Here is an 11868-nt window from a genome sequence, read left to right as displayed (position 1 = left end):
AAATGTAATCTGTTTTTTTTTTTTTTTCTTTTGTTAATTTACTACTTCCCCTTACCCCATAGGGAAACCCATAGCTCTCCAGCAGAGCCCAATCCCACCTTCAGCTCCCTAGAGAAATCACTCACCCATGCACTAGCACAGCACATGACTTTTCCTTTTTTCTCTTTCATATTCTTTCTTTCCTCTTATATTGACATCTTCTCCACATCCTCCACCCATGCAGAGGGACTAGACAGGTCTAGAATCATAGTTTTCAAATACCCTTGCATTGTGAGGCCTTCTGGAATCCTCCCTTATACTAAACCACCAGTGAAAAAGGAGAGACTGCTCTTCAGACATCTTTCTGTGGTGACTTTTCCTGTAGGGACCACATTGCTAAACATAGCAAAAGAGAGACTTCAGCACAAATCAATCCACAGCAAAAGAGAAGCAACCTTGTTCTCAGTGGCAGAAACATTCTCCAAAAAGGTATCCAAAAGTGAATACATCACCCAATGACTAGAAGTAGATGAGCCTCAGGTTTGAAGAAACCATCAAAAGAACACAATAATTCCCCTCCATGTCTTGAAAAAACAATTATTACTGAAATGTTCAGAAAAAGAATTCAGAACATTCACAGTGACAAAACTCTATGAGTTGTAACAGAGAAGAGACAACAAACTCCAGGAGAAGAGGAAGTCCTTCCCAAGATCTAAAAAAGAAATGGACACTGTAAGAAAGAGTCAGATGGAACTATTAGACATGAAGTCTGTAACACAGGAATCAAAAACTCTTGCAATAGGATTAAAAGTCTATTAGACCATACTGAAGACCAAATCTCCAACATAAAAAATAAAATGTCTGACCTAGAAAAAAAGAAATACAAAGGACCCCAAGTAGAATCAAACCAAGCAGGTCCTTACCAAGGCACATCTTTGCCAGACTGACCAAAAGCACAGATAAAGACAAGCTATTAAAATTGTCAATAGAGAAATATCAAATGACTTACAAAGGTCATCCCATTGAGCTAACACTGGACCTTTCTATGTAAACAATGCAAGCAAGGAAAGAATGGGAAGACATAGTGAAAGAGTTAAGAGAGAATCAGTTTCAACCAATATTATTATATCCAGCAAGATTATCCTTATATGGGGAAAAAGAGATTAAAACTTTCTCAGACAAACAAAACCTGAAAGAATTTGCCAACACCAGAGTAGCCCTTCAAAAAACTCTGAAAAGAGTCCTGTTTCAGGAAAACTAAAGAATGAACAGATGGAAATAAGGAAATAAAAGAAAACCAAGACAATAGCCAACTTAAAGGTAGGGACAAGTTCAGATATGTCAATAATAACATTGAATGTTAATGGATTGAATTCTCCCATCAAGAGACTTAGACTGGCTGAATGCATAAAGAACCAGAAACCCTCTCTCTTTTACCTACAAAAAATGCAATCTCATGGATAAAGACATACATAGACTAAAAGTGAAGAGTTGGAAAAAGGTATTCCATGCAAATGGGAATCAAAAAAGAGCTGGAGTCACGAAACTAATTTCTGACAAAATAGGCTTTAAAACAAAAATTGTTTGAAGAGACAAAGAAGGGCACTGGATAGTAGTAAAAGAGCTAATCCATCAAGAAGATAAAAATGCTTATAAATATCTATACATCTAACTCATGAGCACCCAAATATGTGAAGGAAAGACTGTTAGACTTAAATGGAGAGAGACTGTAAAACACTAATTGTTGGAGATCTCAACACCCCACTAGATTCTCTGGACAGATCATCTAGAAAAAAAATGTAAATAGATAAAGGATCTAAATGATACCATAAAACAAATGGACTAAACAGACATCTACAGAACCTTTCACCCAAAAATCATGAGATACACTTTTTTTTATCACCTGCACATGAAACCTGTTTGAAGATTGACACATGAGAGGGCACAAAGAAAGCCTCTATAGATTCAAAGGCATAGAAACTGTATCCAGCATCTTCTCCAACCATGATGGAATTAAACTTGATATTAATTTCAAGAAAAATCCTCAAAAATACACAAATACATGCAAACTAAAAACCTTACTGCTGAATGACTTCACAACTACTCCAGAAATAAAGACTGAAATAGAAAGGTTCATGGAAGCCAATGACAATGAGTACACCAGTTTCCATGATCTTTGGGACACTGCAAAAACAGTCATAAGAGGGAAGTTCATAGCAATTAGTGCACATAAGAAGAAGATGAAAAGAAGGGAAATGGACCATCTAACATGATGCCTCAGAGAACTGGAAAAGCAACAGCAAAAAATTCCAAAAAACTCCAGGAGCAAAAACATAATAAAGATTCTAGCAGAAATAAATGAAATAGAAAATAAATGAACTGTACAGAAAATAAATGAAAGTAAAGGCTGGTTCTTTGAAAACATAAACAAAATTGATACACCACTAGCTAGATTAATAAAGAAAAAGAGGGAAAAGAACCAGGTAAATAAATTTACAATGAAGCAGGCAACATAATAACAGACATACTAGAAATATAAAACATCATTAGGGGATACTATGAACACCTATATGCCAACAAACAAGAAAACCTGGATAAGATGGACAAATTCCTGGACACATATAATCTACCAAGATTAAGTCAGGAGGATGTAGAAAGTCTGAATAGGCCCATAACAAGGCAGGAGATTGAATCAGTAATAAATAACCTCCCAACAAAGAAAAACCTTGGTCTTGATGGCTCCACCTCTGAATTCTACAAACTTTTAAAAAAGAGTTAACCCTCATTCTGCTCAAGTTATATCTAAAGAACCAAAAGGGTAGAACTCTTCTAAATTCATCTAAGAAGCCTCGATCACCCTTATCTTTAAAACAGATGAGGACAGGACAAGGAAGGAAAACTATAGTTCAATATTTTTGATGAATATAGATTAAAAAATTCTCAACAAGATACTAGCAAATTGTATCCAACAACATATAAAAAACATTATACATCATGACCAGGTAGGCTTTATTCCAGGGATGCAAGGTTGATTCAACATACGTAATACCATAAATGTAATACATCCTATTAAAAGAAAGAAAGATAAAAAACCATATAATCATATAAATTCATGCAGAAAAACCATTTGATAAGATACAACATCCCTTCATTGAGATCAAGACTCTCAGCAAAAAATCAACACAATAAAAGCTGCCTATGAAAAACCCATAGCTAACATCATCCTGAATGAGGAAAAACTGAAAGCTTTTCTGCAAAAACTGGTCCAAGACAAGGACCTTCACTCCTTTTCAATATAGTACTGGAAGCCCTCACCAATGCAATTAGAAAACAAACTAAAAGGCAGTCAAATAGGAAAAGATGAGGTGAAATTATCTCTATTTGCAGATGACATGATTGTATACATAGAAGACCCAATGGTATCCATGAAAAAATTCCTAGAAGTAATAATAAATACCATAAAGTTGCAGGATATAAAATCAACCTACAAAAATCAATAGCATTTTTATATATGAACAGCAGGAAGACTGAGATAGAACTGAAAAAAGTAATTCCATTTACCATAGCCACAAAAAGTATAAGATACCTAGGAATAAATCTAACCAAAAAAGTTAAAGACCTCCATAAGGAAAATTATGAAAAGCTAAGAAAGAGAAATTGAAAATGACACAAAAAAGTGGAAGGACATACCATGTTCCCAGATTGGAAGAATGAATATAATCAAAATCACAATTCTACTCAAATTAATCTATATATTTAATGCAATCCCAACCAAAGTGCCAGAGACATTCTTCACAGATCTTGAAAAGACAATCATGCAATTTGTCTGGAACCATAAAAGACCTTGTATTGCCAAAGCAATTTTTTTTTTGAGAGGTTTTCCCTATAGGGTGCATGTGCTCGCCAGACAGATAGAGAGAGACATAGAGAGAGAAAGCGAGAAATCACCCTCCAGGGGGGATGGTCACACTGCAATCCCTTCTCCTCCATTCTCCTCTCGGGATCTTGGGCACGCATGCACACGTGCCCGGCATGAGTTCTAAGCCACCGGGTCTGGGATGCGAACCACGGTCTACTATGTGGGAATCCAGCGACATAGCCATTACGCTAACTGCTGGTTCCCCAAAAGCAATTCTTCACAAGGAAAGTGGAGTAGGCGGCACCTCATTCCCTGAACCCAAAATGCACTACAAACCTGTGATAAACAAAACAGCATGGTATTGGCACAGAAACAGACAGGTGGCCCAAAGGAATAGAATAGAGACCCTAGAAATAAACTCCCAAACATACAGCAACTGATTTTTGACAAAGGATAGCAGTCAATCCAGTGGGGAAAGGAAACCCTCTTTAGCAAATGGTGCTGGAAAAACTGGATATCCACCTGCAGAAAGATGAGTCTGAACCCCTACCTCTCACCACTGACAAAAATCACCTCAATGTAGATGAAAGATCTAAATCTAAAACTTCTAACTATAAAACTACTGCTGGAAAACACTGGGGAAACTCTGGGACATTGGGGTAGGCAAAGATATTTTAAATAAGACCCCCAAAGCACAGTCAATAATCCCAAAAAAAGGACAGGTAGAATTACATTAGATTAAGAAGTTTGTACATGGCGAAAGACATAGTAATTAGTGTGAATCAACAGTCCTCAAAATGAGAAAATATTTTTGTAAACTATGCATCAGATAAGGGACTGGTAATCAGAATACACAGGAAACTCAAGCAGCTTCCCTGAAAGAAGATGATCAACCCAATTAAAAGATGGGAGAATGTGTTGAAAAAACACTCTCAAAAGAAGACATACGAATAGCCAAAAGCATATGAAAAAATGCTCAACATCCCTCATTATAAGGGAAATGCAGATCAAAACCACAATGAGATACCACCTAACCCCAGTTAGAATCCTTAGTTGGAAAAGTGCTTTCACATTGATGTTTATTGTGGCATTATTCACAATTGCTAAGACATGAAACCAACTCAAATGCCCATGAACAGAGGAGTGGATTGAAAAAGCCTGGCACATATACTCTATGGATTACTACTCAGCCATAAAAAACAGTAAGAACCTGGCTTTTGACAGAAAGTGGATGAATATGAAGGATTTATTGCTGAGTAAAGCAAGTCAGGCTATGAAGGACATTGTATGTCTCCACTTAATATGGAGTGTCTGCACTCTGTAGTCTAAACTGAATGACTAGAGGATATAGAAACATAGAAAATAGTTATAAATACCAGATAAAGTGTGGGAAGAGGATGAGTGAAGGAGGAGAGTCTGAGGAAGGACATTAGGGGAGAAATAAAGAAGCAAGGCATTTATGAGGCAAAGAAATGGGTTATTGAAGATAATGTGCATAGTATTCTCAACTGGACTGATGAAAAATGTATTCATGTTGGAATATTCACTTTGTAAGCTAAGTGACATATGTGATTGAATGTATAAAGAAATTGAAATAAAAAATATAAAAAAATTATAAATCTTTCCAGGGCCAAAGGTCTGAAGTGGTCAGCTGAGTAGTAAAGAAAGCCTCATGAGCTGGTACTGGGTGGCATAGAGCTAAGTATCGTGTTCATATATGGACTGAATCATTCCTCTGTTTCTCATAGACTCTGGCTTCCAAATTCTGGTTTTTGTATGTCTTGTCACTGATTCTTTATTTCTCTTGAACTTTTTTTGGATATGAGTAAGTTTCAACACTTCTTAGATTTTAGCTTAATTTTAGCTCTTTGCACAATGTCCAACAGAGTTGAAGTGAGAGGGATAGTGTCAGTTACATAGATGATGCATACCTTAACTACATAGATAAACCCTAAATGACTGAGGATTTAAAGGAAATTCTTTTCTCAATTTGATAGAAAGGAAATAAGGCAATACATTTTAATTAAACATAGTCCTATAGTTAACTGTATTTAATAGAAGCCTTTGCCCAGATGTGTATTTCAGAACCCAACTAATTCCTTTTCCCCCTGATTATTTCACAAAACTTTATTCTTGAAATAGACCAATCATTTCCAAAAGAATGATAAGTTATAAATTATTATCTGTTATTTTAATTATCCTGGAGCTTGGATTTTGAGTACTAATCCTTCATATATTTAATCATATATAAACTGAAATTTTGGTCAGAAGTAGTATGCTTACATAGTAGAATATTTTATGAAAATATCTAGAAAATAATTAATTTTAATTCCTATGTTTTGGTTAACATATAATATCTAATATTTGAATAAAGCTTTTTCTGTGGGTTTGCAAATATAGGGTTCACATATATTTGTCTACTTCTACTTCTACTATCCAGTATTTCTGTCTAATATTTCCATCTTTTGCCAATATCAAGAGCCAAAGACAAAGAAGAAATTGGATATAACTTTTTACTTTTCTGCCTTGCATTAAGAAAATCTAACCCAAATTAACTAGTAGTGTAGTTGATTGAGTCTCGTTGAGATCTACGGCGTAATTTCCATTAGTGTGCCCTTTTTGACCTTTGAAGTGAGCTAAGTTCTTCCATTGCTTTTAAAATTTCCAAAAGCATTACATTTTCTTCCTGTATTTTCCTTCACCTTTTCCCATTCTTTCTTCATTCTTACCTATATGTCCAACATTTCTCACATCTCTTGGGTGATTTGTGTGATACCCAAATGATTTAATCTGAATAAATTCTTAAAGAGCATTAACAATCAGAAAATATTATAAATGTATTGATTTGATTTGTTAAAATATTAGACTTTTAAAAATTTTCCAGAGGCATGTGTGCTTGCCAGAGAGGGAGGAGGAGAGAGAGAAAGCACCCTACAATGGGGTGTGGTAGTATTGCAATCACTTTATTTTTTAATTCTGTTGGAATTTTAGGCACGTGCATGTGTACACACACACACACACACACACACACACACACATACACATCCAGTGCATTTTCGAGCTACCAGGACTGGAATTTGAACTGTGTAGTGGTCCCTGTTGAATCCAGCTCCTTAATCACCAGGCCATAAGACTGTTCCTTACCTGTTCTTTTATTCATCTCACAAGCATTCAATGACCTACTATTAAAATATCTTTTATTTGTTGCATGCAAATAATTGAAAATGAAAGAAGAGATAATGGTTAGTGGATTAGACACATATGTACCTCCCATTGTTCAACTCTATTAACTGACCCAGTTTAGATAAAAAAAAAAAAAGTTTATATATACTAGAGAAGAGCTTCTGGGGAACATCAACATTAAGGGATGCACAGAGAACAATGGACAATACAAAGGTCAGAGAAAAAAATATGTCCAGCACGGTTAGGAGAGAAGTTCAGAAACTGATGTTATATTCCAGGAATTGAAGGAAGAGAGCATTTTTACAAAGGAGTTTAGATTAAAGAAATAAGGACAGAATATATGTTGTGGATTTCACATAAAAGCATCTTGAGTGACATTTTTTGCAAACAATTTTAGATGATGAGTGAGGACCAATGATTGTGTGTGTGTTGCTTGCAAGCGTGGGTGTATGTGCTTGTGCATGTGTGTGTACGTGTGTGTGTGCACATGTCTATGTGAGTGCATGTGTGTTTGTGTATGTGCCCGAAGCGAGGGTATCAGTTAAGAACGGCTGGAGGCAGGGGCAGTGGAGTTGTATTTATGGTCCCTGAGAGGAAGTTTAGATTCCTTCTACTAAACGAATTCTTCTTAAAAAGGAAGGAGATGGCAAAAGAATCCTTATGCACAGTCAATATGAAGGAAGCCCTGTATAATACTAAGAATAAAAAAGAAATACGACCTTGTGGTTTAGAAGGATACTGAGGAAATAATGTCTGAGGTGACTGACAGGTAGAAAAAGTAAGATCTGTAAGACAGTAATGAGATCATAAAGGGAGGAAAGGAGGATGTTGCTGAGACAAATAAGTTGGGCATGAAACAAAAAACCTATTCCACAGTCCATGTCTCCTTAAATAATTTACTTTATTTAAACTGTATCAGTGTTAGAGAATCTATTAAAAATGATTCTGCGTAGATATACAGAAAGGAAATGGGACACTGCATTGTAATTATCTCTCACTGTGTTTGAAACAGATGTTCAATGGGAAGCCCCAAATGTCGGATGCTAGTTGTTATGCGTGGCTCAGAACAGCACAGCTTGTGTGAGCCTCAGGCCCAGAATGCTGCAACATGAAAATAGGCCACGGTCATCAAGTTCATTGTGATTGTTGTGAATACGTACCACAGACAGTACCCTGGGTGTTGTGCATTGGGTAACTTTTCAGTTTCTAACCTTGGACTAAATTACTGTGTATATCATTTTGCATAATCAAAATTATGAATTATCTAATAACATACCAGTACAAAAATGTTTAAGTATATATGAGTACATAAGAAACATATGCTTTTCACTAGTTATTATGAAATTTCTACTACTTTTTCTTTTAGAGGTTTTAGCCCTAGGGTACATGCACTCACTTGAGACAGAGAGAGACACAGTGAGAGGAAAAGTGAAAAACCACCCACCAGAGGGGTTGGCCACACCCCAATCCCTTTTCCTCCATTCTCCTCCTGGGATCTTGGGCATGCACACACACTCACCTGGTGTGATTTTCAAGCCACCTGATCTGGTGGTCCAAGACAACTAATTTTTATGTATTAGTTAGTTTTTGAGGTTTAGAGGCAAGGTTGACTAGATTCATGCAAACACCACCAAAGCCTGTGAAATTGAAAATTCTTACTGTGATATTTATTTTAAGTAAAGAAAAGCACATTTTAGACAGTAAGAAATAGGTTTGGGGAACACTGTAGGACAGAAGTAAATGTAAAAAAAAAATTCAAAAGAGTCCTTATTATAAAATGATGAAAGATTGTTGGAATTAAAAAAATAAAAGAAAAAAATTTGTTTAACTACAACACAAAGTGTTTAAAACAAATATAATGTCCAAAAGTTCCTACATTGATAAATATGGGAATGGTTGCTATAAACTGTTATTTTTCTCAAATAACTAAATTTGACCTAATGAAAAACATATTTTACTGATAAGTCATTAAAAAATGGAAAGATTAGCTCTTAAAGAGAATTTTTCCCTTTGTCTAAAATTTTAAAAATTATAATTTTAATAGCCAATGTACAAACAGAAATGGCTTATTTTTTATATGGCTTCACGAGAAAGATGCCTAGTACTATGAAGTGTATATGAAGAGGTCTTCCAAAAGTTCCTGAAAAATAGTTATTATGAAACACTATGCACGAATTTAAAAAATTTTTGCACCAAAATCATCTTGTACTTTAATTGCATATTTCCAGAAACTTTTTAAAGTTCCCTTGTATATCTTCTACATATAGAGAATTGATAATTTCCTTTGATCTAAGAAATTACACAAGAGCATATCATTCTTTTATTTTCATTATAAAATGATCCATCATTAAAATTTGCATTTTCTTATCTCCAAAACAAAAACTATTTTTTGTTTTAATTTCTTGTAAACACAACTACCTAACTTTTAAAAGGTATTTTCCTGTACCTTCTCCTACTTTTCCAGTAATGCGTTTTATTCCCCTGGCACAGTTCGGCATGCATGTAGACAGCAGTAAACAGAGACATGCACTTGTGCTATGGCAGCTAACAGTTCTGGTGAGTCAGACAGTAAAGAAGATATTACAATTATGACAAGAGGTATGAAAAAGAGACAACTGGCAAGGCTGTTCTGCTCTGAGACGTTATAGCACTTCTGCCAATCCATCCTGGTTGTCTCTTTTCCTCAAAAGCTTACATCAGAATTTGTTTTTTTTGTCATTAGCTCTTTTAGAAACTAGAATTGATGTCTCTCTTTTTTTTTTTTTTTTTTTAGGTTGTTACCATAGGGCACATGAGTCATCCACAGAGCGAGAGAGAGGCAGTGAGTGGAAAAGTGAGAAATCACCCCCCTAGGGGGATGGTCATGCCGCAACCCCTTTTCTTCCATTCTCCTCTCAGGATTCTGGGCACATATGTGCATGCATCTGGCATGATTTTCAAGCCACCAGGTCCAGAACTTGAACCACAGTTAGCCATGTGGGAACCCAGTGCCTTAACCACCATGCCACCTGCTGGCCCCAATGTCCATTTTTTATTTTCTTTTCAGCTGAATTTGTCTCTCTTACACAAGAATATGGTCATTTGGGTACTGGCTCAGTGGAGCAGCAGTGATCAGTGATGTGCTGGTGCAGCAAAGCTGGAACCATATGGGAGGTCACAGGTTTGGTCTCCCAGCGATCTGTATATGCCTCATGATCGTGGTTGGCCAGGAAGGATGGGCAGGGGATTGTGGGTTGTGACTGTGTTTGCAGTGTTTGTCTTTATCTTTATTTCTCTCGCGCTCTAATGAAAGAACTTTGTAACCATATAATAAAAGAAAAAAATATGGTGATTTCTAACCAACAGTTTTTAAAACAAAACTGTCTCCTGAAATCTTACTTTTTTATTTTTTTGGACATCTTGGAAAATTCTTAGAAAAGCTTAATCAATTCCTATTTTATGAATAGTTTGTATGTCTTCACATAAAATTTCTTGGTTTTTCTTTTTAAGGAATCTGAGCCTAAAATTTTTAAAGTTTTACTTAATATTGTTAGATTGTCAAAAAAGCCATTACGTGTTTTTTATGCAAAAATTCATGATGACTTTTCTGACTACCCAATATACTGTGGATTTGCCACTGCAATTTCTGCACTAGAAATATTTTGTTAGTTCAAAAATATGGGCCCAGCAGTTGGTGTAATAGCTATGTCACTGGACTCCCATGTAGCTGACGGTGGATCGAGTCCTGGACCTAGTGGTTTAAACTCATGCCAGGCGCGTGTGCATGCATGCCCAAGATCCCAAGAAGAGAATGGAGGAGAAAGGATGGTGGTGTGGCCATCTCCCCTGGGGGGTGATTTCTCACTTTCTGTCTCTCTGTGTCTTTCTGGTGAGTGCATACTCCCTATAGCAAAAACCTCTTCCCCTCACCAAAAAATAAAAGTAAAATAATTCCATTTTTATTTGTAAAACATTGTGATTCTTCTACATTTAATACAAAACTGAGAAGAGATGTGATTGGCTATTCTGCTAGTCTCACGTTGTTTTAGAGAAAGAATCCTGAAATGAACTAACAACTTAAAGCTCTGTTGTAGTGAAAGTGTTCTTGGTTTTCCTACAGACTACGGAAATGACTCACATTGTATGTGTGTGTGTTTAACATTTATGCAGTGCTATTGTTCACTGTGCCACTAGATGATAGTGATGACGAGCATGGATTGTACAATTTTTTTTTTCTTTTAGAGAGAGATTTTTACTATAGGATACATGTGCTCTCCTGGAGGAGTGATCCTCCATTCTTCTCTCAGGATTTTGGGCATGTACACACATGCACTCAACGAGAGTTTCAAGCTGTTGGTTCCAGGACTTGAGCCGTGGTTGGCCATGTGGTATTCTAGTCACCTTAACCACCATACCACCTGCTGGCCCTGGGATTATACATTTGTACTGATCCTTGGCACACATAAGGCCCTGCGGCCACCTGAGACATTAGTGCTTTTAATTTAATTTGTTGCTGTTATTGTAATAGCACTGGAATTTGAAATGTATTTCCCATCAGTCATTTAGTGGCCTTTACTGAGCCCTTATCATATACAAGGCAATGAGATAGACCTGCCACCCCGTATTGTAGGTGAAGATTTAGGAAAACAAACTCCCAAATTGAAGAGCCAATAAGGTAAAGATGAGTCAAATTCGGGACCAGCAGTTAGCGTAATGGCTATGTCGCTGGACTCCCACGTAGTCGACCCCGGTTTGCGTCCCAGACCTGGTGGCTTAAAACTCACGCCGGGCGCGTGTGCGTGCGTGCCCAAGTCCCGAGAGGGGAATGGAGGAGAAGGGATTGCGGCGTGGCCATCCCCCCGGGGGGT

The sequence above is a fragment of the Tupaia chinensis genome, unplaced genomic scaffold (genome assembly GCF_000334495.1).
Source record: "Tupaia chinensis unplaced genomic scaffold, TupChi_1.0 Scaffold000634_1, whole genome shotgun sequence".
In the NCBI taxonomy this organism is placed as follows: Eukaryota; Metazoa; Chordata; class Mammalia; order Scandentia; family Tupaiidae; genus Tupaia; species Tupaia belangeri.
Note: the sequence above shows the minus strand (reverse complement) of the source record.